The following is a 27,782-nucleotide window of genomic DNA, read 5'->3' as shown; positions in this document are numbered from 1 at the left end:
GCAGAGCAGGGATGCAGGTGGGGACCAGCAGGGACCTGCACGAGAGGCTCTGCCACCCTCCCAACATCTTGGGGGATATTCAGAGCAGGAACATCCCATCGGAGACGGGCTCGGAAGATGCCGATGAAGAACATCGTCGGACAAGAACCCTCCTGCTCAGCAGGCAGCTCCCACCAGGGCTCAATTAGCTGTGGCTGATGAATCCCAGTTGCCTCGGAGAGATCGTTTCCCCGTCTGAAAGAGCAGCCGCGGCTTTGGGGCCGCTCGCAGACGCGCAGAAATCCCCACCCTGGCATCAATGTGGTTTGTATTACCCCGTCCCGGCAGCTGGAGCTCGGAGGTAAGAGGACTGAGAAAGGTGTTATCCTCTGGTAGCTATAAGGCAGGATATAGCCGTGAGATAAGGATTGAATGCATACTCCACCGAATCGTAGGGAATAAATATTTAAAAGACAGCACTGGGATTTTTTTTTTTTTTCCCCGTGGTTTATATCAACAATAAAATGCACATAGGAGGATTAGTAAAAAATTAATTAAAAAGAAAATCTTGTCTCCATGGCTGGAAAATACAGTTGACTGATAGAAACGGGGGGATGAGATGTGTGGCTGGGGGTCTGGGCTCAGCTGTGGGGCTGCAGGCTTTGTTGCTTGTTCTCTCCCAAACCAGCCTGCAAATTTCTGCCGGTTATTGTATATGCAAACAACCCCGGGTTTGAAAAGTATCTCCACTTGTTTACTCTTGCAAAAATCAGAAACACATTGGGAATAATTTGCGAGACAAAAAGAGAAGCCTTCATTTCTCAAGGACTCCATTCAACAAACAACGTTAAATAGCTTCTGGTACCAGGAATCCTGCAAACCTCACGCTGGGATTTTGCGTGTTCCAGAGATGCTGCAGAGACCTCTCGGACAGTTTCTCTGTCATAAAGTTAGGTAAAGTTTTAAGTTTAAAGGAGGAAGGTTAAATTAAAAACCTGTAACGCTTTCTGGCTTGGCCTCTGTGCCTACAGCTGTTGTCAGATCACTGTAATAACTGAGCTTGAAGAAGATTTTGTTACTTTCAGCAGTTTATTTCCCTTCTCTCACCGCTCGGCTTTTCCTCTGCATCTGTCAGCCAGCTCCTTCGCCCCTCTTGCTGGAGGTTTAAAAGCAAGGAGGGGAAAATAGCATTTTTATGCATTATTAAAGGCAAAAGAAACTGGAAAAACAAAACCCAAAATTAACAGCAAGGGGGAAATATAATGACTACAGCATTTTCAATTAGATTTGTGTACGTATTAATTTTTAAAATTAAAATAAATGGAATTAAGTCTTCCTGTGAGTCTACCACCTCGTGTCATTTGAACAGTTCCACGCACAGCTTATGAAAACAAACACCAAAATAGACATTATTTCGTGATAGTCTCACTATTGATCAGTCGTTCTGTTATTTGCCTTTGGTTGGTTCTGGTCTGTTTGCAGTTGGTGCAGAACCGTGGTGGTGCAACCCTTGTGCCCGTCCATTTGTCCAGCTCCAGCAAGATGCGGATGGCAAAACCAATTAGCAGTTGCCATGATTATGTGTCATTAAGGGAGGGGGCTTCCCTGAGAGTTGCAAGGGAAAGTCGTGGTTCCCATCTCCCAGCCACCTCCGGTCTGGCCGTGAATGTCTCTGCAAATAATTCTGAGAACAGATTAAAAGCAGTGACTTGTACGAAATAACCTCGCTGCTGGGGAAAAGAGAAACGAAAGCTTTTGACGGTCTCGTATTGAATTAGTAAATAGCTTTGCAAAGGGCTGGTGGGTGGGGAGGAGAGTCGATGTTGTTCAGCATCAGCCCTGAGAGCGGTTCCCAACCCGGCGCTGCCTGCCCTGAGCCTGGGGAATGTTTTTCGGACTTCCTAAGTACTTTTTCTCACTTAAAAGCAGGAATCTGTGGCCACTGCGTGGCCTGAGCGGAGCAGGGAGATTTCAGAAGGATTTGATGGGGGTAACACAGGATATTTGGACGTTATGGTGTAGGATGCACAACTTGGCTGAAGCATCCGCTGAATGCAGCCGGTGTTTCAGGAGCTGCTGAAAGTGAGGAGGTGGACTTGGCCAGATTGAAACAGCAAAAAACATCAGGAAAAGCTGCAAATCCAATGCTCATCATACTATACTATGCATTATATCATATTGCGTTACATTGATCATATTTATTACAGCATCATGAACAGGTTCTGATGACAACTCCTGCCGCTTTGACTCGTGCCAGGTGAAAAGTTTCTACTCTGAAATCCAGGGATTACTCCAGAAGCAAATCTGAATTGTCCCTAATGCACCATTGAAATCAATGGGAGCTCTGGCACTGATTTCCGGGTAGTGGCGATTCTGCGTTGCATGAACAAAGGCAGCGAAACCCGGAGCACAAATGAGCCAGCAATAATTTGTTTGAGGATGAAATGTTTCTTACCCCACTTGAAGAAAAGCCCTACAGCAACAAAACAGGAGGAAGAAACCTTCGCAATTAACCCGGCTCAAAAAGCCTGCTGCAAATGAAGAAGTATTTTGAATTCCATTTATATATATATTTTTTTTTTAAAGGCATATTGGTTTACATTTATAATGTTGGTATCATCCAGCACTTTAAATCAAATTATAGCTGTATCAGGCTGCTTAACAATGTTTATTTTTAATTAAGTTTACTAGTCCCACATGCACTTTAAAAAAAAATAAATGAAACAAACTTAATTAAATTACATGATGCGGGTTAGGTAAGACAGCAAGAAGCCCAGCAAGAACACAAGAATGGAGAAATCCTTTTGGATATACTCACATTTTGCACTTTTCCTGCACCCCATAGCCCCCCAGCCAGCGCCCTGGAGGTGACATCCCCTGCCCGTGCCCCGCAGCGTTGGAGCCCTCTCACTCTGCCATTTACCCTTATATATATTAATATTATACTTTTTCTATATAACATATATAATTAAGAATATATATTTTAAAATCCTGCTTTCACAATTTAAAGAGCTCGGGAAGCTCCTCAGAAAGCTCAGCATCAATGAATTTCCATTGATTTCCCTGCATTGCATGAGCACCATCAGGCTTAGGTGGGGACCTGCCTGACTTGAGGACACTCTTGCCAGTCAAGCCCCAGTGGTGGCAACTCCTGGGGGTCCCCAGGCCACCGTGTGTGCCCCCAGCCTCCGGCACCAGCCACGGCACAAGGACTTAGGACTTTACCCTCCTTCCCCGGGGGTCAGCATCCCTCCCCACGGGGTTTCAGTTATATTTGATTGCAGAAATACCACCGAAATCAGGGGGTTTCGTGGAGTTTTTCACTTCGCAGAAGCTCCTTATTTTCACGGAAAGCAAACGCGTTTGTGCTCTGGAGCAACGACCAAGAATGCATTGCATTTTTTACTGAGAAAATGTTAACAAAGACATACAGGATGAAGGGAAAGGAGGTGAAACGGGGTAGGCGGCAGATCGCTTGTGCAGAGCTGGAGGGATTTCTGCTTTTCTCAGCTCCCCTAACCTGAGAGATGCTCTGTGAGCTGGGCCGAGCTCCTGCGAGGGCACTGGCAGCCAGAGCATCCCATGGGGTGTATTTTCCTGGTGGAAATAGCACAAAAATATCCAGAGTGCCTATCTTTAGAAGATAAAATGATTGCTGTGATGACGACAGCTGGGGAAAGCCCCTGAGCTTGCACAGCATCTCTCCGGGGAAGCAGGAGATGCAGCCGATAGCGTCGGGCTGAATTTGCACCCTGAATAACCTGTGGGCACGGTAAGATTACTGGGGATTTTTATGGGGGGTTAAAATTGAATAATCTCATAAAGGGAGAGAGCAAAGCAGCAAATCCCCTTGTCTCCGGCCCTGCGGAAAGCAGATGAGCGTAACACTGCGAATGGCCACTGAAAATCTGCGGGGTCCGGATCGTCCCTAAGAATAATTTGGCATCCCCATGAAGACAGAGAGCCGTCACCATGAGCAGCAAATGGCTTTTTGGTCCTCTCCGTAATTCCCCCGGCTCTGCGGGCTCTGCATCTGGGGCTGCAAGGATGAAGTCAGCCCCGGAGCCGCTACGGGCTGGAAATGATTTCACCGAGCTGCAATGCAGATGGATTAATTCCAGTACTGTAAAGTCAACATGGTCGAACACTGGCTACATCACAGTCTTCATTACTGTGGTCTGGATCAGGTTTTGATGAAGTAATTTCCCTTGGGTTTAGCACTTAGAAAACATATAGGGCGTCCTTCTTGGATTTGCCTGGAGAGTGGTGACCCCCCCCACTCCCATCCGTCCCAAATTGGCCTTTATCAGTTGCACATGGACCCCGCGATTGGGAGGGGGTTCAAACGAGGCCCATATGGTCCGTGGCACACGATGCCCAAACAGACACATGAAACGAGAGGCGGTTTGGGAGCATAAGATGGATGTTATTAATAACAAATGATATAACACTCCGAGGCTGAACCTTCAAATGCGAGGAGACGGGAGATGAGAGTGGATCAGCAGGTCCTCCATCCTCCATCACCAAATCCACTCCCAAAGATTCCAGTGTGCCCGTTGCCAGGAAGCCAGCGCTCATCCTCCTGCCCATCCTCCAGTTTCCAAGGTTCGAAGAGAGCCCTTCATGTGGAGTAGATGTTTATTTTGTCATTTTTTTCTTTGCTATAAACCGTAATTGAATCCTTGCCATGTGCCATTTGCTTCCTTGGGAAGTAGCTCTGCAGATGTGACAGAGTTTTGCCCGGTCACCCAGCTCCGTTCCCAACAGCGACATCCTCGAGACACCCCAAAACACCAGGGCCTGAGTGAAAAAGATGCTTCTAAGGGCTAATAATGGGGTCCCCTTGATCCAATATTAATTAATTCACTTCCAAAGACCTGTTCTTATGTTGGATACCAGCACCCAGGTCCTGGTTTCCTGACAGAGGGCAGGAAATGCTCATGGTTCAGTGGAACTAAAGCTGCGCTTCAGTGTTTTAAACCATAAGAAACACAGAAAAAATGCTGAAAAGCTGATGTTAAGAGCCGTTCACGTGTCCACATGACATCGCCTTTCTGGGGGGGTGTTGCAGGGGCACAAACTTGGGCGAAAACTTGCTTTTTGATAATAAAAATAGAAAGCATATATGGTTAAACTGAAGGAGAAGCCGACAATTTGTGCACAGACAAACTCAAGCAGTTTGAATGACTCAATGTCATTTTTCTTAACTATTTTCCTGCACAAATAATGTTTTCTGGAGGGAAGGATGGGTGGCAGGCAGGGAAGTGGGAAGAGACCTGCTCTCATTTGGGCTGAGATCAGTGTATTTTGGTCATCTTTTGAACCAGGAATTCAATCCTGTATATTACTCCACTAAATAAGCTCATCCTAATATTTATCTTGATACAAATAAATCTTGGATGCTAGCACTGGGGCTTGGGGGTGTTAACACAGGGGTTTGGGGATGTTGGATCTGGAGTTTGGGGATGTTAACCCTGGAATTTGGGGCGGGGGACACACCAGGCTGTTGGGTGACACCAGTCCCATGCACATTTGGGGACAGTGGTGTTTTTGTCACTCTGAGATCCGAGACTCCCATCTGCCATCTTGAGGCAAGATCGTCCTTTTCCTCAGCCCCCAAATCCCTCAGAAAGACCATTTTCCTGCAGCATCGTGTATATTTTTCTGGACTGGAAACTTGGTCTGTGGCTCTATTTGCTCTTCATGCTTATTGCTTGTGAAGTTTAACCTGAGTGCTCCCCGGCACAGGGGACTGGAGGCACAGCACAGTGGATGCAAATAGAAAATACTCTATTTTACTGTTTTCTTCCGAATTCTATTTCGCAGTGTGTCCCAAAGACGGCACGTGCCAGAGGAAGCAGCACCACAGTCCGGTTACTTTTAATGATCGGCAAAATAACGATTTCTTTCTCCCTGTTTTGTTTTGTGGGTGCTCTCCAGAGCGATAACGTGGAATTTCCTCTGAAACTTGAGCAGAGTGAAGGAAATTAATTTTCTCTCTCTTTTTTTTTTTTTTCCCCCATGTAGAAATTACTTTATACGCCCAAGACAACACGCACTAATAAGCAGACCTGCAAGTCTTAAATTGGAATGAAATGATTCTCAGCAGTGCCGTTGCTGGCACCGGGGCAGGATGTGATTGCTGCTGTCAATCTGGTTTTGCAGCAAAAGGGCCGTTTCCCAGTGACGGGCAGCAGGGACAGACTGGCTGGGTTTTCCTCTTTGCAGCTTCCATGCTGAAAAGTCTTAATGGAAAATATAGACAATTAATTAATGTTCCTGAAGTAGAAATGTGAAATGGTTACCTCTAAGAGCTGGTGGCTCATCTAACTCCGATCATAATTTAATTTACGTTTTAGAAAACAAGCGGTAATAGGATACATCTCTTAAATTTTATACGAAACGCCGTAATAGTAAAACACAGGGAAAAGCAAATATTCCTGATCTGATTTCCAAAGTGAACGGTTTAGTACTTTTACAAGCAAAAGGAGATAGGGGCATCAAGAGAATGATGATAATGGGACAATGAGCTGAAACCCCCGGCCTCAGCTCGTCGGGCAGGATTTACACCACGGCTCCTGCTGGACATTAACATATTCCAATACAGTATTTCACATCCAATACTATTTACATGACTTGATTTAATACAAGACAGAAGGAGGGAACGTTGGGTCAGTGACCGAGGGCCTGATCTGGAACAAGCAAAGGGATTTTGGATGGGGCTCCTTCCTCCCCCCTCAATCCAAATGTAGCAAAATGTTTGGTTTTTAACCGCCTGTTCTTTTTTTAAACAACAGCAGCTTTTCGCATTTTTTACGTTAAACTTCAATACTTCGATAAACAGACTTGTTCAACAAACTATATGAACATGAAGTGCTTGCAGCATCGAGTGATAAAAATGGTTATCAATATTTCCCACATTTTTCCTAAAAATGCATTCATGTTGCGGGAACTTTTTTTACCAATTTTTCTTTTTTAAAATTAAAGTTATTCCCCTTTTTTTTCCTCCCTTCATCCTTATTTTATGTGTTTTTCTTCCTGATTTTGGGTTTACTGGTGTAAAGTAGAATTAACCCTGTTCAATTTAATCACTCAAAAATGACCGGGGAAGCAGCGTAGGACCAGCCTGGACTTTCTCCACCTTCCCCCCTAAAGCTGTATCAATTATTGCAATAAGCTGGAGGAGCTGAAGCCACATCAGCTTCGGGTGATATTTACCCCAGATCAGTGCTAATTTTACACTTTGAGACCCCATTGGAGGTGGCGAACCCCATCGCTTGCTCCTTGCGTTTTTAATTCAGTGCATTTGTATGATTTCCTTAGGCTGCAGCCCATTCTGCCCTGGCAAGACTTGCTGAACCGCTGCAAAAACTCCTCAAACCCGATGGGACCTGTGCAGAGAAAGGCGATATGAGGAGCACAGGTTTGTAAATTTATAGTTTCCTTGGTATTTTTAATTTTAATTTCCTTTGTCGATCCAAGTCAAAATCCAAACTCTCCCTTTTTCCTGGTTTCCTTCATAAAAATAATTTAAATAATCCACATTTTCTTCTATACTTAAAAAAATTTAAACTACTAGAAAAAGTGTTGCCGTTTATCAAATCCCTGACACGACCCAGCCTGACGCGGAGGAGTTTGTGTTATTATTGATTTACAAGGTGCTCAACACCCCGCCCCGACAGACGGCGCGGGGCAGGGATGCTCCGCCAGCACCTCCCCAACATTCACATTGTGGCAAAAAACCCTAGTGGGACTATTGCAAGGCTTTCCCTGAGTTTTAATCATCAGCTCTTCAAAGCTTCAAGCTTTTCACTTCCACATTGGCATCCCCGGAGCTGCGGGGAAGGAACGGCCGGGGCAAAGGCAGCTTAATAGCTTAAGTACATAGGAAGTCATCAGGATGTGCAAGATGCGGAGCCTGCGAACTTCCCTTGGCTTTCTGCCCCACTAAAAAGGTTTTTCCTTTCATGGCCTTTCACAATACCACATTTTTTTTTTCTACTGAATTGAGCCCTGAAAGGAGTAATTCTAGACAGAGCGAAATTTTCCGATCCCGGAGCCCTTTAACAGCTTCCCTGTTATTTTTACCCTAGGATGAAATATTTTGAACGCATGAGAACAGAAGACCCACTTCTGCCAAGACCTGAAAAATATTGTTTCTGAAAGTGAAGCAGACCCTGCTATTTGAGTTATGGACCCAAAACCTGCAGAGGCACAGGAGCATTTGGCTTCCTGATAAATGGTGATAAAAATCCATCTTCTGCAAGAGCAGAGATCACAGCAGGCTCTGCTGATTCTATTAAACACAACAAGAAAGGTTTTCACTAATTTCTGGGAAGAAACAATTGTTTCAAATTTTTTGGCATGTGAATCATTTTATTATTTGCCAACGTGTGTTTTTAGCAACAGGGAAACAGGAAACCAGCTCAGAAAATATTAAGGGAATGGAAACCGAGATTGTAAAGTATTTCGGCTTGGAGAGCTGTCGGTTTTCCAATATGCGAATGCAGCCGAAGCAGAACTGTAAAGCAATTAAAGACAATTTAATTGCAGAGACTTCTCACAGAGGGGAGAGATCTGGCACGTATTTGAGGGTGCGGTAAGTGGCGGAGACACCACAGCCCCCAGCACCTGCAGAGGTTTTGCTGGTGGAAATGGGGATTTGATGCAGATGTGCCCCGGCATCCACTCCCTCCCTCCAGCTGAAGATACAAAAGCTGGGCCCATCATGTCATGTTCTTCCTTAATTATCCAGGAATTTGAGGCAGGTTTTTAATTGCACTGGTAGGTATTTTGGAAAGGTTTGGGTTGGAGACCAGCGATTGGGATGAGATGGGAATTTTATGCCACATGCGGCCACCGCACCAGCTCCTGGCAGCATCCAGCCCAGTGTGGAGGAACACGAGGACGGAATACTAAAACAGAAAAAAACATTAAGAGAAAGAATAAGATAAAGAATAATAATACAATATCTTTTTTAAAAAGGCAAACAAACGAAATAAAAACCACCAAAACAACAAAAAGGACAGAGCAGAGAAATCAAGTGAATGTTTGTGTTTGGCACTGGTGAGTCTCCACGGCACAAACCAGCAGGGCTGGGCGCTGATCCCCAGCAAATGAGCAGCCCTAGAGCTTGTTCCTCGTGGTTAAAGCAAAACAAACTGCCATTCTCCCCTCTGCTGTCCCTCAGCACGCAGAGGGATGCAGGCGGGCTGCCTGCACTCCCGTTTCTGCTCGGCTTCTCAGCAATTTGGTTTCCATGCCGTCTCCCACATGTCTGTAACACAAGAGGGTCATGTTGGGTGATTCACTGCTTGTCCTGCAGCCTGAGAACCTTCCCAGGACACAAACCCCTTTTAGTCAGGATTTTGCCCATTTTCTTAGAAATTCTTTGGGCTGCAACAACTCCCAACATGAAACATCTCGTCCCCAAGCATTTTTTCCTACTAAGAGTCCTTGTAGAGACTGTTTTTTCCCCCTCGACACACAACCTGGTGAGCACTTCCAGCCCACTTCGCATCCTGAGAACTCACCAACAAATTGCTTCCACACTACACCCCGACTTCAAAAATCGTGCAGTACAAGGGTTAACCAACTTAAACGTTTAAAGAGTCATGAAATGGACTGTTTCCGCTTTCCATCTGGCTTTTATCAATTTTAAGTCGGTTTCAGAAGTACTGCTACACAATCAAAACACACAATCTCCCTAGTCAGATAATTCAATTTTATAAATGAATTACTTATGTGCCTATAAGTAAATACATTCCTAGGTGGGGAGATATTGACTGCTGTCAATGAAATAATGAAGTCCAGGAGAAGTGGCCATGGCTGGAGCACCAACCCCTTGGAGATGTCCTTTGGGGGTGCAGTGGGACAGGGGGGTTCCCCGGAGTGGTGGGAGACAGCTGGAAAGGAGGGGACACCTTGACCCACCACGGTGTGGACCATGAGCATCTTTGTGGACATGAAAGTGAATGGACTTGACTATGTGATTTGTGGTATCTGGGGGGATATATGTTGAAAGAGAAGGTTGAAAGGGAGACATGGAGCTCCTGCAGAGAGGGTCTAGCAAGTCCCCGCTTTCCCATGCAGACATGTCCCCTTCACCTGTGCTGTTTTAACCCAACCGTGTTCAACGGCGTGCTAAGGAAGAGCAAAAAAACTACACTCAAATATATCAAACCTCATGTGAGAAGACCTGATGCTACAGGAAATTACTTCTCAGATATTGCATTTTGGTGCACAGGGTGTATAGCTGACATGGGCCTTGTCCCACAGGAAACAAGCCCAACACAGAGGGATGCAAGGTGTAGAGGAGAAGGAGGAGCTGGAAAATGGGAACTGCCATCTTGTCTTCTCCACATCTGTTCAATAGGAGCCAGGTCATTGCGTTGGGTCGCTGGTGGAAGGGCTACAGCTGCTGCCAAGACCTCGTATAGTGTTTCCCTCTCTGGATATTCACCTCCTTGGGCTAATCCTTCGTTTGTTCAGTTATTTCACTTCTCTGCAGCAGCGATTTGACACCCTTTGAGCAGACCTGGCTGACGCGGTTGTTTCATGAGGAGCTTTGTGTGGTTTTCTGCTGGTGCTTCATCCACATCAGAGGCAGCACATGGGCTTTTTCAAACTCTTCTCAAGCCCTTACATCTAAAAGCTGGGTTGTGATGTGGAGATCCATACCATAAGCTGTAAGACCTTCTTGAGAAAGGTGGGCTTCTGTTGAGCAACAGGACACAAGCACATCTCCTGGGAAGCAATGGCAGGCAATGACCTGGCAACAAAATTCACATCCCACCCAAAACAGACCAAATTAGATTGGATATTAAGAAAAAACGTCTTCACAAAAGGGTTAGCAGGCATTGGAACAGGCTGCCTAGGCCAGTGGTGGAGTCACCATCCCTGGAGGGGTTGAACAGATGCAGAGATGAGGGTCTTAAGGACACGGGTTATTGCCAGAGTTGGGTGAACAGTTGGATTCAATGACCTTGAGGGTTTCTTCCAACCAAAATAATTCTATGATTCTACGAAAATGAGCTGGGCTCTGGAGCATGTGGGGTATGGGGATTTACACGGATGCTCGCTCTCAGTAACAATTCCCACTGTGGAAGTGGGTTCCAGTTGCTTTGTACATGCCTCTCTCCATTGTTTTATTCTGGTCTCCAAAGCAGCTGGAAGGAGGAGAAGCAGCAGGGTCCTGCAGCAAAATCCGCATGGAAAGACATAGAGCTCTCTGCAAAAACAGCTCCCAAAGAGGTGCAATAATTCGCTGGTTTAATTGCTCTGGCTTGGGAGGGCTCCCCGGGCTCACGGAGGAGAACAGCTGCTGCTTCCCCGTGTCCTCAGGTCCTCTCAGCAGGTCTGTCCCCAATCCCAGGGCAAAGTGACCTTGGGGTTGCTCCAGCCGGGCACATCCCAGCAAATCCGGCACATTTCTGCATAATAATGCAATAAATCTCCTTTGCTGAGGGGGATTTGGAGCAGGGGTGAGGTTCGCTCTCTTACACTGTGAGTCAATTGCTGGATAAATAGAGTGTTGAAAGCCTGGAGAAATTGGGAGACGAGTCTTCAAAAGGACAATTTGAGGGGGTACAAATTGCAACCACCAAATCTGCATTCACGTCCTGCATCTGCAGATAATTGTAAACATCTGTGGTGCCCAGTGAGTGGGGACGGGGTAGGTAAGGGGAAAAATACAGATGCACGCTCCTCTGGATCATTGTCTGGGGTGTAGAAGTTCGGACACTGCAGGGACCAGGGAAAAGCCATTGGCACACGTACGCTGTGAAGTGCTGGGCAAACGGCTGCTTCAAAGGATATAGTACAACAGCTTAATTGAAGAAGGTAATTAAAATAAACAGAATAAAATATAAAATAAAGTAGTAAAATAACCAGTTTGGTTTTAAGTGCAAACTCTAGCTGTGCTTAAACACCTGTGAAGTAGACTTGTAGCATTTCCTATCCCAATCTTTTCTTGCCTTAAAGGGAATTGATTTCTGTAGAGAACACAGGAATCTGTACTACGCTGAACTTTTGAAAAAGACTTTTGCCTCCTCATCTTAAAAATGCCGAATAAACAGGTTCCGTTTCCTCTTCTGCTCCCTCGGTTGGTGCTGGTGAAAAAATCAGTGATGCTGAAGTCCTATATTTTCATTTGAGAGACTCGATGGGCGCTGACAGGCATTTTTCCAGCCATTATGCATTTGGAGGGTAGTATGCGTATTTTGGCACTTTCCCTTAGAAAGGAACTGTAGTAAGGTCTTGCCAATAGCCACTAAATTACACCTCGAAAGGCTGGGTGTTGGTTATTTTTGTCTTGTGATGGCTGGATTCTTTTATTTTAATGTTGTTGGAAAAGCTGTGGCAGAAGTACAGTGCCCGAAGAACGGCTCCCAAGCGATCAGCTCTCTGCAAAGTTCAGGAGGTCCTTATTTCCAAGGGGGAAGTGCTTTAATCAAGATTAATTTTTTCCAGTTTTCAGTAATCGGAGCTCTTCCTGAGTTTTCCTCAGCTCTCCGTTACGATGAAATTATCAAATTTCCATGGCAATTAGCAGAGTAAGTTTGAGCATAAGGATCGTTCTGTACAATGGATGGCGGGGAGCGAGTGACATGAGGTTGGAAGGTCTGTATGAAGGATGTCTACGTGATGTTGTCCCATCAAATGTGTCACTTTGCGACGTGCAATATCTACCCAAGGCATTGCTGATGCTCATGAAAATCCAAATCCTGTTCTCAGGCTCTGCGGTCCATTAATAAGACAGAGAAGGATTAGCAGAAGAAAGCAACTTTGACCTGGATTTAGGCTTTAGCCAAATATCCAGCATATCTATATTTAGCCAAATATCCATCCATATTCTTGTCTCGAAGGAAACGGTGTCCCCTGCAGCAGAGGCCACCTGCAAACACAGCCCCAGCCCATGGGATCGTGTTACCCTGTAATAATTCTCTTACAGTTACCAAATGATAAATCCTTGCACAATTGGTTGAGAAATCTGGGCTAAGAAGGTATGGAAGTGTATTATTGAATCCAAATGGCTCGGCAGCCCAAGCCTGTCTTACTCACTTCTTAGCAAAATTAACAATATTATGGGGCGTGATAAAGTGGAGCACTGTAATAACAGCTGTTCCCCAAGTGCAGCTTAAATAAAGTGATGGCTGTTTCAGGGAGTTTGTAGCCTGATGCTAGCCGAATGTTAGAAGAAATGAAACCTTTAGTATTTTTCTTCCTTTTCTATGCAATCCCTTTAAGTGTGTCCGTTTGGGTTGAGGGTGGCTGGTGGCATGACGGTCACTTCAGAGTGAAGCTGGAGCTGCCCCTGACACCGGTATGAATCACAACTCAGCAGAGTGATTTGGAGAAGGGGGCTGCAATCTCTGTCACAAAATCATTTACAAAGTGAATTTCAGACCACAGCACCGGCTTTAAGACGCGCTCAACAGGCATCACGCAGGTGGCACCGAGGGTCCCTGTGCATCCAGGTGCAGGATGCTCAGAGGCGTCACCTCCATTTCCACAACCAGTGTCACCTGTCCCGTGGTGAGTGGGTTCCTCTCAGCCTGTGCCATGCTCAAGTCAGCTGCTGCCATCCGTGAGCTATAATACAGAGGGGAAAAGTGCACAAAGCCACTAAATCCTGACATTTGCCCCTTATTATCAGACGTTTGTGCTGGCTTATGACTTTCTGTTGATCTCCTAGCTGAGCCGTATCACTGAACAGTAACATTATCTGTCCAGCTTTTCCAAAAATAGCCTGGGTTCAGCTCAGCACAAAGACAGGAATATTTTGGCTTTTGCATTGGGGAGAGATGAAGACTCAGGAATGAAAACTCAGGGACTGTGTTACTGATAACTTGCAGTGAAAATGAATTATTTAGCTAATGTCCTCATCTATGCCCACATTTTATTCATACAAGTAGAATCTGTTCCCTCAACCTGGATGACTTTAGAAGCTGAGAGTCTACCAGGAGCCCAGTGCAGCCCCCTAAAAGCATCAGACCTCCTCACTGGGCACCTGGAGCTCAGCATCCCGGGGGGGTTTAAATGATGCCCAGCACCGGAGATCTGCCCACTTTCATCTGCCTCTCCCTCCTTAGGGCTTCCTATTTATTTCATTGAAACTTGGACTGAACAATGGAAAATCTGACAGTGCTTCTTTATAGAAGACAGCTTCTTGTTGTTGTTAATTAGCACTTTGGGTGTTAGCTGCTGTGTCATTGTGGTGAATGCACGATTCCCTCCACAGGACAGCGGTGCTTTGGTCCCCAAAAAATGGAGGAAACACCATTTGGAGTTTCTCAAATGTACAAAGACAAACAAGAAGGATGGAGGCAAGACTGGGAAGCTGCGGTACAATGGGTAGAGCCTGTACAGGGAAAACAGGATTTGGTTACCCTCTTGCTTGGAATTTCTTTTGCCAATGCCAATATCACACGCAGCAAATCAGGTTTTGGGTAAGGGAAACATGTGTCGCACAGCACTGGCCTCTCACATGGCAAAACCCGGGGATTTCCACCGTCCCCGTCCCTGGCCAACGCTTATGTCGGGAACAGGTCTGGTGAGGACATGGGACATGGGGCACTGGCTTTGTGTTTCTGCATCAGCACGGAGGGAATGGAGACAACTCCAGGTAACCGAACGCACCGAGGAACTTAATGAAATGCATTCAGCAGGATTGTTAAGGAACAGAAGTTCCCTAACAAGGATACAGGTTTCAGATTCGTTATCTGCCTAATTACTGCAGAAGCAGAACATGTGTCAGGCATGGATCCGACTGCCCCACACACGGAATCATTATCCACAATTTTAATGGAGAGTGAGACACGGAGAGGAGCGACTTGCCCAGGGTGTTTCTCTACAACATCAGGGAAGGGAAAGGAAAGGAAAGGAAAGGAAAGGAAAGGAAAGGAAAGGAAAGGAAAGGAAAGGAAAGGAAAGGAAAGGAAAGGAAAGGAAAGGAAAGGAAAGGAAAGGAAAGGAAAGGAAAGGAAAGGAAAGGAAAGGAAAGGAAAGGAAAGGAAAGGAAAGGAAAGGAAAGGAAAGGAAAGGAAAAGAAAGGAAAGGAAAGGAAAGGAAAGGAAAGGAAAGGAAAGGAAAGGAAAGGAAAGGTATGAACTGTCTCTTTGCTTCTGTATTTTCATGAAATATTCCAATTCTGTTGGCATGTAATGAATGAAGAATATGAACCAAGGAGATCAGCCCTGTAAAACACCAACTTTCTGCTCACACCTGGCCAGGGCCCTGAGTTATTTCCAACATATGGTACAGTCCATCTCTGATCAGCAAAGCACTTAAACACATGTTTAATTTTTAGCTTAGATTCATGAGGCTATATCTTAAATCAATGGAACGTTCAATCAATAGGGTTTTTTCCTTTGTAAGGTCTGCAGGGCCAGAATTTAATATGGAAAGTCACGAGTTTGTTTTTTTTCTTAAAGACTAAGTTTATAAAAATGAATATTATAGCATTGTTTTCAAGCTTATTAACTGTGTCACACTGTTATTGCCTCCAGTCATTTTTTTTAGAAAACAAATAAACAGCAAGTATTTGTCAATCTCAGCAATAAACTATAGTGGCAGCAAACTTAATCTGCTGTTAATTAGGCTTGTGGAAAACTAAATCAAGCATCAGAAACCACAGATTATTTTAGGCTTCCTCCAGCATAAACACAAAGGCTTGAGGATCCATAACATATTATTTTTGTTGACAGTTTTCCACTTTTCCCCCAATTTATTTCATGTATCCGAGAGGCTGGTCCTTGATTGCTTTTAGCTCTGTCTTCTTTTGGCCTCAGTGTGGCAGTTTGTTAATCCTTCCTATTTTTGTGTATTTAAACAGGATTACAAACTTCAAATACATTGTAAAAGGAACCTGTATACAAACTTTCAAAATCACTTAAGTAGGCCAATGACAGAAGTACCAGCCTTGCAAGCAAATACAGAACATTTCGGAAATCATCCCCAGTGTTTATTTATAAGCCATTTTTAATTACTCCGCAGGACTGAATGAAAGAACCAGAAAATGGGAAGCGACAGAGGGTTTTGCATTAAGTTACAGCTCACGGAGAACAAGGGGGTGATCGCCGTGCTTTCAAGTCTGGATGATTTTGGTGTATAATTATGTTCTGCTGGTTTATTGACAATGTAATAAAATTAAATTGCCAGCTATCCCAGGGCCAAAATGATGGAGGAGGCACATGGGTGTGTGTCACCCCTGCAGCTGCGTCCCTGGAACCTCCATCACTGCAGCGACTTAAAACACATGGTACACGGCGTCATGGGAACTCAGGGATCAGTAAATGTGTACGAAATTCCATTTTACATAATAGTGATGGGTTATTAATTGGTAACGAATAAAAGGAAAAAAAAAATAGTGAAAGAAACTCAATCTCATACCCCAAATACCCGACTCAGCAGATAAAGCACAGCACGTTCCCACCGAGCCCTCAAAGACTCGTCCTGCCCATTAAGGCACAAGGATGTGAAATCTCTTACAGATGACGGTGGTTTCCTCAACAGCTTGAACACATTCCTTGTGTCGTTGTTCAGCGGCGAAGCTGGAGGTCAACCTGTCTCAGACGAGCCAACGCGCTGCGGAGACACAAAGAGCAAAGTTCTCACTGCAACCAGCCTGGAAAACGCAGCGTTTGCTGTCCTTACGTGATTCCTATCATCGTGTTTAACTGCCGGGTTTACTGACCATTTGCAAGCCGGGCATTTACAAATAGGTGCATGGTGAAAAAGTCATTGCAGATCATTTCTAAGCATTTTTTGTGGCAATCCCTGCCCCTGCACGTTTGACTCAGGGTTACTAAGGTGTTCGGCTAAATAAACTGAGGTCTGCAAAACAAAACATGCAAAGAAAGTAATAGAAAATTGTGCAAGCTTTTCTAACGTTGTTTAGCCCTGATGTCACTTCCCAGGCCACACGGGTTTGCAAGGGGTAGAAATGTCTGGCCTAACAAAATCCTATTCCTTGGGCCTCTGTGGCACATGAAGAGGCTGCATCACATAGCGATATAAATACATATATTACACATACACCTTCATGTGGGCATGCTTTTCTTTGCAATTCAGTCCGTAAGAAATTTGGGTGAAGCAGTGGAGGTAATAACAAGTGATGGGGCAGTTTTTTTCGCCTTAAGCAATACTCAATTGATGAGGCTGCTGCTTCCTTGGTTGTTTAAAAGACTCGGGGATATTAAACCCGGGCATCGTACTAAGAACAAAGTTTTGCACAAATAGCTATTTCTCTTTTCTCAGTGCCAAGATCCCAGTTCCAGAATAGCTACATGAATATACCTACAATACCTGTATATATGCTATACATTAACACTCGCATTCAGACACCGCCAGCAGCACCACGACAGACTAATTTTCCCCACTGTTTATTCTTCCTTGAGTTTCTACTCCCATAAAAGTTGCTATTAAATTGCCTGAGAAAGAGCGGAGTGTTCATGTATCGGGACAAGATGATTTTCAAGCTGATTTGCATTAATTTTGAAAGTCGGATTTCTTTTGTTCCTGTTTCTTTCCAGGAAAAACTGAAGTCATAAGAGAACAAACCCCGTCTCGCCTGGTTTTGATCACTTGGCATACTTAGCACTAAACTCCGCAGAGTTCAAATATTTCCTACGAAGATCATTAAGGGTGTGACCAACATGTAAGGAACAGCAACAGGAAAACGCTGCTTTAAACCTAATACCACATCACGTCACATTCCTTAGTTACTTGACATTGTAGATAGAACAGGAAGAAATACAAAGTCATGGAGCAGAATGATATTTCGGTTTGGTAAAAGACTCTGAATCAGTGAAATTATTCCCCCCCCACCCCCAATTGCAATATTTAGGGGAAAAAAGTAAATAAATAAAGAAGAGCTGATGCACCCCCATGGGGTGCTGGAGGAAGGAAGATAAGAAGAAGCGGCGGTTCTCCTCCCTCCACACCATCCAACGGGATGTCCACGCTTTATCTGGCTGGGACAGACTGCCCAGCTGCAGGCGAGGGACACGGCACTGGGAACGGCAGTTTTAAGTGAAAATGCAGCAGTTTTCCAGCAGAGAGAATGGCCAAACGGCCCCGGGTGCGAGGGGCGATGGCCGCCCCGGCCGGGTGCAGCGCTCTGCTGGCCGCTCACACCTCCCTGCTCGTAAACCAGGTTTCTGTGATAACCAGAATTCCTGCTAACTCATCAAAAATCCTTCATAGTAATAAAAATAATGATAATAACTTCTGCTAACTGCCCCAAAATCATGCATAGCAATAATAATGACCATTTTGCCACGCTTTGCGCAGTTGATGCAAATCTAAATGGAGGACTCAACAAGGCTAGACAAGAGATGCCAGCCAAACTTGCATACTAAATGCTACATTTTTGCAAGAGATTTTTCATATAAATGCACTCAAGCACAATGTTATTATACACAGATACTCAGGAGGTCAGGACACTCAGACATGTTATAACTATCGCAACTCTATCAACTGCTCTAGGCTTTCAAGGGTATTAAATCAAATTTATCCTGTACGGGAGTGAGCAGCTCCCTTCATCATCCTTGATTATGGGACATGCATAAATGCCCGATGTAAATACAGAGATTTAATATTAATAAAACAACAAGGAACATATTCCCTCTGCCCGGCACCACCTGCCCTTCTGCTCCTGCTCGTGTTCGGTTCCATGTGCCTGTCTGCAGCGTTACAGCATCGCGAGGTCATTACAGAAGAACCAGCGGAAATCAAGGAAGAGCAAATATCAATTTCTCAATAAGTGAATTTGCTTTCCTTTGCCACAAGATGGAGCCTTGAGATTAAACCATTTGTTCGAGGTTTGCTTGTTATTTCAGAAAATCGAGCTACATTTAAAGGCGCGTGTTTCATTTTCTCAGATGGTTATCTGTGCTTTTTTAGTGAATCATATTTTTCATCATCTCTCATTAGTCAGATATGAGGAAACTACAAAGACTGTGCCAAAACAGGTGCCACTCTGGCATAACTCAGGCAGGGAAGATGTGGAACAATGCGGCTTTTCTTCTTCAGCAGGCGATCGTCTCCAATACCATGCAGGTAGAAGAAAGAGAACATTGTGGAAAGGCTGAGGCAGGAATGAGGGATAAAAGGAAGATACTGGGAAGCAGACTTGTTATTTTATTTTATATTTTTTTCTCATTTACCTTCTGGTTCAATTTTACCTCTGCAAAATCTCCTAGTTACAGGGCTCACAGTTATTTCCGAAGGATAACAGATTATTTTAGATCTAAATAATTTACTGAGCTCCAGCATTTGATATTAGCAGCAGAATTTAAGAGGGAAGCCATCCCAGCAGCATCTTCCTCCCTGACCCCCTCCAACAGGCACTTCCCCGAAATATAAAGTGTGTGTATTTAAGTTTCATTTCTCTTTTGATTTCACTTCCCTTCAGCCTGGAGGGACTGAACTTTTTGTTTTGTGCAGTGCTTTTCTGGTGGATTTGTTTTCCTTTTTTCTAGTTGAAGTTCTTGCAGAAAAGCTGGGAAAATCAGCGTGGTTTGCGTTTTTCTCTGAGGGCATTTGAGCTCTAGAAAAGTCTCCAAAGTGGGTTTTACAGGAAAAAGAAGATCTTCTGTATTTGGGTGTCACTCCTGAGAGTGGTTCCCACCCCTGCATGTACTTGGACCAACAAGGAGAGCAGGTGGAGGAGAAAGAGCCAAATTTTGACGCCAACTCACAGCTCAGCAGAAGGCGAGGGGCCAATAAGGCTCCAGGTGCTCTCTGTGTGTCGTTTTATGCTAAGAAGTGACAAGGAAATGTCTAAATTCAGTGAGAGGAAGGCAGATTGGCAAATGTTGTTGAGTAGATCTCTGGTTTATCTACCAGTCGACAGGCAATAGTAAACAATATTGAAGTGTCTGTGGACGTCTTTGTCATCCTCACACCTGTCCTTGGTGTCCCATCTCCTCCTGTGCATGGATCCCAAAGGAATGGGATGGATCAATGGTTTCCCTCTTGAATTCCACCCTTAGCATCACATTATCTGTGAATTATTATAGTAGCTTGACCCCTGCAAATCGATATGCCCTGAAAACACCCACATGAGAGTGTTGAGAAAGCCGGCTGACATCATTGCAAGGCCACTCTCCATAGACTTTGAGAAGCCGTGGAAGTTTGGGGATGTCCCAGAAGACTGTAAGAAGGTCACAAAGATGATCCAAAGACTGGGAAATGAGGAAAAGCTGAGAGAACTGGGCTTGTTAGGGGAGACCTCATCACCTTGTTGTGGTATTTAAAGGGTGCCTACAAACAAGACGGAGATGCCCTTTTTACAAGGAGTCACACAGAAAGGACAAGGGGCAAGGGGTGCAAGTTATTGCCAGGGAGATTCTGATGCGTCACAACAGGGAAATTTTTAACAATGAGAACAATCAGCCATTGGGATAGTCTCCCCAGGGAAGTGGCAGATTCCCCAAGATTGAACCTTAAGGTTCAACTGGACAGGATGTTGGGCCATCTGGTCTAGACTGTGCTTTTGTCAAGAAAGGTTGGACCAGATGGTCCTTGTGGTCCCTTCCAACCTGGTGTTCCATGTTTCCATGATTACCTCTAGGTCCGAGCGGAGCAGCAAAGGCCTGAACCCTGGCTGGGAAGGCAATGGGCACCGGCCGCAGCCGCCATGCAGCTCCCAGCCCTGCCCTGCGGCAGGTCCAGGCGTTGGGCAATCCCTCTCCTGGGAACTACAGCATCATGCCGGTCTTTGTCTTTTTTAGATAAAAAGCCAACACCCTATTGGGTGGTTTCTTGCACCAGCTCCTTTTTATAAAAACACCCAGTTGTAAATAATGACTCAGTTGTACCTGTACCCAAACCACTGTTTTCAGGCATTGTAAATAGCATGACCGGCAGGTCGAGGGAGGTGATTCTGCTCCGCTCTGGTGAGATCCCACCTGAGCTCTGGAGCCCTCAGCACAGGACAGACATGGACCTGCGGGAGAGGGGCCAGAGGAGCCACAGAAATGATCCGAGGCTGAAACAGCTCTGCTGGGGGACAGACTGAGAGAGCTGGGGTGTTCAGCTGGAGAAGCTCTGGAGAGACCTTATTGGGGCATTTCTATACTTCAAAGGGGCCAATAAGAAAGATGGGGACAGACTTTTCAGCAGGGCCTGTTGCGATAGGACAAGGGGTGATGGTTTTAAACTAAAGGAGGGAGATTCAGGCTGGACATGAGGAAGAAATTTTTTACAATGAGGGTGGTGAGAGCCTGGCCCAGGCTACCCAGAGAGGTGGTAGATGAACCATCCCTGGAGACATCCCAGGCCAGGCTGGACGGGGCTCTGAGCAACCTGAGCTGGTGAAGATGTCCCTGCTCATGGCAGGGGGGGGCACTGGGGTGCTGGGAAGGTCTCTTCAGCCCAGACTATTCTGTAATTCTATGATCTGTTTTCTAATTGCAAAAGTCAGTGCTTCCTCAGTAAGAGGGGGACGCAAGATACAGTGACATGCTCAACCACACTGACGACACTTCCTTAGTGTAAACAGGGCTCCGAAACCACCCTTAGCCCAAGGCTGCCTGGTGGCTGCGAGAATTAGCACAAAGGATCAGAACCAAGATCTGAAAGGGTAGAATATTTTTAAAGAACACCAGATTTTACATTAATAGCAATACTTCCTTCCTTCTCCCCGCTTCCCCTAGGGCTGCCCTGCACCACTTTCCCTCTTGTACCCCTCCTTCTTCTGCCTCCTCGGCTCTTTCATGGAATCACAGAACTATGGAATCAAAGAATCCCAGAGTCATGCCCAGCCTTTCCCAGCCCCTCCTCGCTTGCTTTTCAGACTAATGAAAACACGTTGAGTGCCTGTGTTATGAAAACAACAAACTGTGCAATAACTTCAGTGGAATGACCATTTCCAACGTCTGCATGATGGAAAGCAGGGCTGAGGCTGCACCTGATCCTCTTGGTACTGTAACTGAATAGAAAGTGGCCTAAGTTAATATTAATTTTCAGTAAGTCTTGAAATGAACCAGCCACAGTTCTGCTAATTAAGGTGAAAAAGCAGCTCATCCAAGAAACTGAAGCAATGCTCTCAGCAAGCAATTCCAGAGACAGACCTGTTTGTTATATTCTGTGTATTTATTATTCCCAGTAGGATATGCAGGATGCAAGTGGAAGAATTTCTAATGTTGTCATTGATTTCAGTGACATCTTTTCCTATCAACAAACACCATCCAACTCTGCTGAATATAAGCAACTACAAGTCAGGAAAGTGGTGATGTACACTTGCCACAGGGTTAAATTTAGATTCAAGGTGGCATCATCTCCAGCATATGACACAGAGTAAGGGGGACATAGCAGGGAGATCATGTCCTTCACTAATGAGGATATTCACTTGGGAAGAAGCAGAAGAAAATAACTTAGAAATAAGGTCATCATTCTCCTGACGGCCCCGCAGGAAACTCAAGTAGTGCTGAGAATGAACTAATTTTCCTGCTGAGCATGACAGGCATGTGGATGGCACTTTGCATGGCAGCAAGAGCAGCAGGTTGTGAACAGTGGAAGCAGCTCTTATTTCTTTGGAAAATACTTAAAATCCCAAGAGAAGGGTCTGTGAGGAGTCTTCAACCCTTTGGGCAATAGGTCCCGTGTGAATTCCCAACGTTTGGATGTTGAGATGATCACTGTGTGAGGCTGGGACACTCTTTGGTTCCTAGTTTCTCTGAGCATTACCAGAAAAGGAAAGTTGCACCATAACTGTCGAGAACTCGATTTCTGTGTGATGCAATCCCTAGAGAAGTGGAAGTAGACACCCTGAGACCTCAGCAAGGTTTCTCCTCTAAGGTGACTGCCTTGCCACCACCAACAAATGGGTCTGAGCACTAAAACGACTGACACTTAGAAATAGCTGCTAAAATGTTAAGATATTCCAAAATTGCAGAAAACCAGAAATTTGTTTACTTGAACAAAAGGGTCACGTTCCTGGAAACTCTTCATCCTAGTCACTGAGTTGCACAGCAAAGGAACAGCTGAGAGCTGGGGCAGTGGGAACATGACCTGCTCCACACCATTGGATTTAAGAGACATGAAGATACAAAAGGGGTGGAAATGGTGTCGAGGTTTCAAGGTTCAGTGACACAAAACCTGATCTGATGCTGGTGGTAGCGCTTTGAGCGGGAGGTTGGGCTAAAGAACCAACAGAATTCCCTTCCAACAAACATCTCCATGTTTCTATGATCTTAAATTCAGGCCAGTGCACATGTCCTTAACATGAACTTGGTGAGATCTCAATATATCCTGAACTGCTTTCCTTAAAAAATAACCTCTTTCTGAACTGAATGGCTTTCATACAAATGTTCAACAGAAGAAAATGACCATTTTTTAGGGTTTCTTAATACTACTCCTTCAAAACACAGATGTTATTTACTCTGCTGTCTGCTGGAGAGCCAACACGTTCACAAATAGCATCACATGGGCTCCCATCAAAGACTTCTAACATCGCCCGGTGTCTCCTCAGTATGATTGCTTGGAACAGGAGAACAAAGTTCACCAAGATATTTCCCGTATCATTATGTGGTATCTATCATATGAACAGAAAACACCTTCTGCAGTAAAGCCTGTAGTCTGTAAAAGTGATATAGACAGTAGGTTTGTTTTCCCCTAAAGTGAAAAGACAACTTCTCAAAAATTAATATATAACAAAAAAATTCACAATTTTGTTAGGATCTGTTTTGAGAACATAATATTTGACATATATGGTTTAAACTTTGTGTAAGCATGTGTTTGTATCTGCATGAGAGTGTCTCTGATCATGTTTCTTCCTCTCGGCGCCGTAAAGAGGAAACTCGTGCCTGTGTTTTGGTTTCTCCCCCCTGCGCTGCAAAAAGGAAACACGAGCTGGGCTCGGCTGCCTCCGCCGTACAGAGCAGCTTCCACCTTCCCCCCGGAGCAGACGCCGCCGCTCTGGGGAGGCTTTGCCTCTCGCAGCTGTCGGGCCCCCTGCTCACAGATAAATCCCTCCCAGGACACCACGATCACCCGCTCTGCAAATCTCGCTGCACAACTTCTCAGACAGTCTGCAGGAAACAAACAAACCAAAACCCTACAAATCTCTTTAACTGACAATGTTTGTACTCCAAGCTGCTGTTAGCACAGGTGTGCTGCGGTATTTCTATTTTTGACTATATAGGCTTCACACAGATGAAAAGGGACACCTGTATTCTAAAGAAAAGCCTATAGGAGTAGATGAGGCTGCAGGCAGGTTCATTTGCCATAAGTGCTTCTTTTTTGAAAGTTCATATTATTATATCATTAGGTAAAAGAAAGCAAAAGGGCAGTACAACTGGCTGCAAAAAATGCCAGTGGGTTCTTACTCAAAGGCAGCTACAAGGTTGAATTTTGTTAGGGTTAATGGACTGAAGTAGGTAATGTCATATAATAACATTGTTTTTTGAAGTCCTTATAAATTAGTTAGCTTGTTATGATACCTAAAATATATACCTACTCTGATAGAAAGTAGGGTGCTATTTGCAGGAAAGGTGCCTCTATAATTGTATTATAGCTTTTTTACTAACTAGATACTATCAGTTCCAATTCTGTCGTAGCTCTGCATAGGTAACAAAACTCTGCTAAAGCCCTTGAAAGATTCACCTGTGATTTTTTTTCTGAATGCTGTAGAGCTATAAATCCTTTATTAGTGTCATAATAACAGTTTTATCTACTCAACACGCAACTGCTGCATATGCAACACACATAGATGTAAATAATCAAACCAAACCAGAGCTCTTGTTTCCTTGGCTTTTTTCAGAACCGCGTCTTCGCTGGAAGACTTAACCCATGTTAACCTGAGGAGGTGCCAACCCAGCAAACATTTATGTAGCTCAGGACAACCGTGTCTATAGGCACTGTGTGCATTAAGCTAGAAAGGAGCTGCCCCTGCGTGCACAGCAGCACCGACATGTTGCAAAGTACACCCACACGTAGCAAGTCAAACAAGCTGCACCAGTCAGTGCCCAGTTTTGACAGCACGTCAGGGATCTCTGCCAACACGGCTCTGTTGATCTGGGAACATCTTCACACAGCCGCAGTGTGCACACAGCTCCAACTGAGCAGCGTTTGGAGGCAAGAACATGCCGAGTTCAGCACAGTTTGGGACAGCATAGCCAAACAAGGTGTACTTCACCATTAAACTAAGTTTAAACTGTGATGAGCGTGGTCAGCACGCGTTGTTTTGCTGCTGTTGGGAAGAGCCCGGCCGGTGCAGGGATGCTGCGGAGGGTCGGAGTAGGTGTGGGCGCTGCTGCATTCCCGCTGCCAGCTCAGGCAGAACAACACAGCTCCTACCAGCGAGTAGAGATTAGGACACAGAGCAAATATGGAGGATCATAGAATCACAGAATAGTCTGGGTTGAAGGGACCTTCCCAGCTCCCCAGTGGCCCCCCTGCCATGAGCAGGGACATCTTCACCAGCTCAGGTTGCTCAGAGCCCCGTCCAGCCTGGCCTGGGATGTCTCCAGGGATGGTTCATCTACCACCTCTCTGGCCAACCTGGGCCAGGCTCTCACCACCCTCAGGGACAACAATTTCTTCCTCATGTCCAGCCTGAATCTCCCTCCTTTAGTTTAAAACCATCACCCGTTTTCCTATCACAACAGGCCTTGATCTAAAGTCTGTCCCCAGGCTGGTGGGATGGGGTTACCCCCAGCATTTTCCCGTTTAATGTATCTAACAAGTAAGAGCCTCTAAGCAACCCATGGTCCTTGTTCTATCCTGGGTTCCTTGCCTGCAGCAGCCCCGGGCTGGTGAACTCCCAGCTGGTGTCGCAATGGGACCCTTGGCCAGCCCACCTTGCCAGACGGAGAACTGTGGGGCATGGCGTCCATAAGAGTGCTTCTGGGGGGAAATGTGCCTCAAAGGAAAAAGGCGAACCCAACATGACACCCCTGAATGCCAAGGTAAACATTCATCTGTGTCCAAAAATGCGCATTGGGTCAGTTCAGTAGAAGACGCTTTGAGCTTTGAGTGTTTATTGTTCCTCCTCTAATAGCAGTGTTTAGCAATGCTTTTTCAGACCTGCCAAGGCTCTGGGTTCCTAATATATCTCTGGTGTAATTCTGTTTGCCTCGCTGCAGTTACACCAGAGCTGAATTTGGCCCTTTAATTGTTTGGGGTTGCTGATCACCCTGGGCGTGCTGCTTGCTCAGCAGATTTTCTGGAGGACCGGAATTTCTTGTGGAATTCTGTCCGGTGAGGCAATGGCTGTGTGGGCAACGAGCCCTCTTCAACACCCGTCCGAACACACCCATTAGAATATCTGCCCTTGACATTGTTGCTTCATCGGTAAATCACTTTACAGCTTCAGCTCTGTCTCCTTCTGCTCAACAGTTTGTCAGAAAATGGACTCATGGCTTTCCCCTGAACGGAAATAAGATATTTTCCATTTAATACTCCTGCTACAGTGTTTTGTAACAAGGCAACCAGTAGAAGGGATTAATGGTTTTGCTTTGTTCTGTTTTTTGCCACGGATATTAATGCACAGCAAAGCAAAGCATGCCAGGCCGGCAGGGAAGTCAGCAGAACACACACGGCTTTGCTGTCCAGAAACAGAGATCGTCAGTCAAGGGTCCAAATTCACCTCAACCCAGTGGGAAAATTTCATTTACAAACATTTATATTAGCAGCTCACAGCACCACAGTCTCTTAGACCGAAATACAGATTCCTCATTGACAGCCTTATAAACAAGAGCGAGGTAGAAATGCAGAGGAGGTCTGAGGGTCACTGATTAGTGCAGGAATAGAAACAGTGAATATCAGAGCTTGAGAGGGAGGGAAAACGGGCTGGGGGGTGACAAAGGAGGAATTCTCAGTTGGAAAAGGACAGGAGGCAAAAAGCTTCAGACATCTGGATAAACACACACCGTCAAACCTGGAGAAGGTTTCCTTCCGTGAAGGAGCAAGTCTGCACTTTCTCTTTCATTTTTAAAGGCCCTACGTGACGTACTTATTGTTTACCCTCTGTTGTCCTTCTTCCGGTAACTGTGCTACTCACAACAAATTTCAATTGATAGATACGATGTATATTTAAAACTATTATTAGTGACTTATTAATTATTGATTCTGGGCTGGGGCTCACCTGAGCAATGCTTTGCGTGTGTATAATGCTCTGCATAGGGGCAGCCCTGGTTACTTGTGAACTTGGGCACCGTATGAATATGAAGTTTGTGGTCAGTGAATACGCACTTCAGTGCTCAACTATATACTTGGATTTAGGTCTGATAAAAAACTTAAATAGAGGCTTAACTTGAAGCTGTGAGTGGTCACTGAAATGTGAAGCGTGTGCTCACATGTCTTGCCAGCTCTGTTTGAACTAGAACAATAGATGTTATGCACATGGGTAGTGCCTTCTGCTTCAAAGTCCGAGAAAACTTCGCAAACCAGGACAAATATAATATCACATCATTCCTAAAAGGGAAGGAAGTATTCTCCTGGCACACATGAGAATGAGATGGAATAAATGTGAATGTATTTTAAAATCTGTGGTTTTTAAAAAGTATATTAGAATACTTTAAAAATTCCTATGCAGCAAAAATTAGTTTTAGTGCTACGGAGGATTGCTCAGAAAGATGCTTCAAGTGGCATTAGCTGCTGAACCAGTGATCAGTCCAATAAAAGATACTACCTCACCTTACCAATCTTGTTCTTTAATATCCTTAGTCTGTCTGGGCCACTTACATCACGTTACTGCTAAAAAGGGAGGTGTCAGTGCTTAATGTCTCTTTTAAGAAATACAGGTCGCTGCTCTTTACAGGATAAAGCCAACAGAATCATAACTGCTGTGGCAC

The 27,782-nt window shown here is 45.0% G+C and overlaps 2 long non-coding RNA genes across 3 annotated transcripts; one reads left to right on the top strand and one right to left on the bottom strand.

Moving 5' to 3' along the window:
• Window positions 1-83: 83 nt before the first annotated feature.
• On the top strand, window positions 84-8,206 carry LOC135580687 (uncharacterized). Of its 2 annotated transcripts, none has more exons than XR_010475603.1 (3): window positions 84-340; window positions 7,303-7,402; window positions 8,073-8,206. It is a non-coding gene; the product is annotated as an uncharacterized LOC135580687 (long non-coding RNA). The 2 variants fall into 2 exon arrangements; XR_010475602.1 differs by lacking the exon at window positions 84-340 and adding an exon at window positions 3,106-3,751.
• On the bottom strand, window positions 7,412-26,979 carry LOC110365757 (uncharacterized). The gene is made up of 3 exons (XR_002425533.2): window positions 26,859-26,979; window positions 16,471-16,566; window positions 7,412-8,894 (listed from the first exon to the last, which is right to left on the bottom strand). It is a non-coding gene; the product is annotated as an uncharacterized LOC110365757 (long non-coding RNA).
• Between the last annotated feature and the right edge of the window lie 803 nt (window positions 26,980-27,782).

This window comes from Columba livia, chromosome 12 (genome assembly GCF_036013475.1).
Source record: "Columba livia isolate bColLiv1 breed racing homer chromosome 12, bColLiv1.pat.W.v2, whole genome shotgun sequence".
Lineage (NCBI taxonomy): Eukaryota > Metazoa > Chordata > Aves > Columbiformes > Columbidae > Columba > Columba livia.
This window is presented reverse-complemented; position numbering and strand designations above follow the sequence as displayed.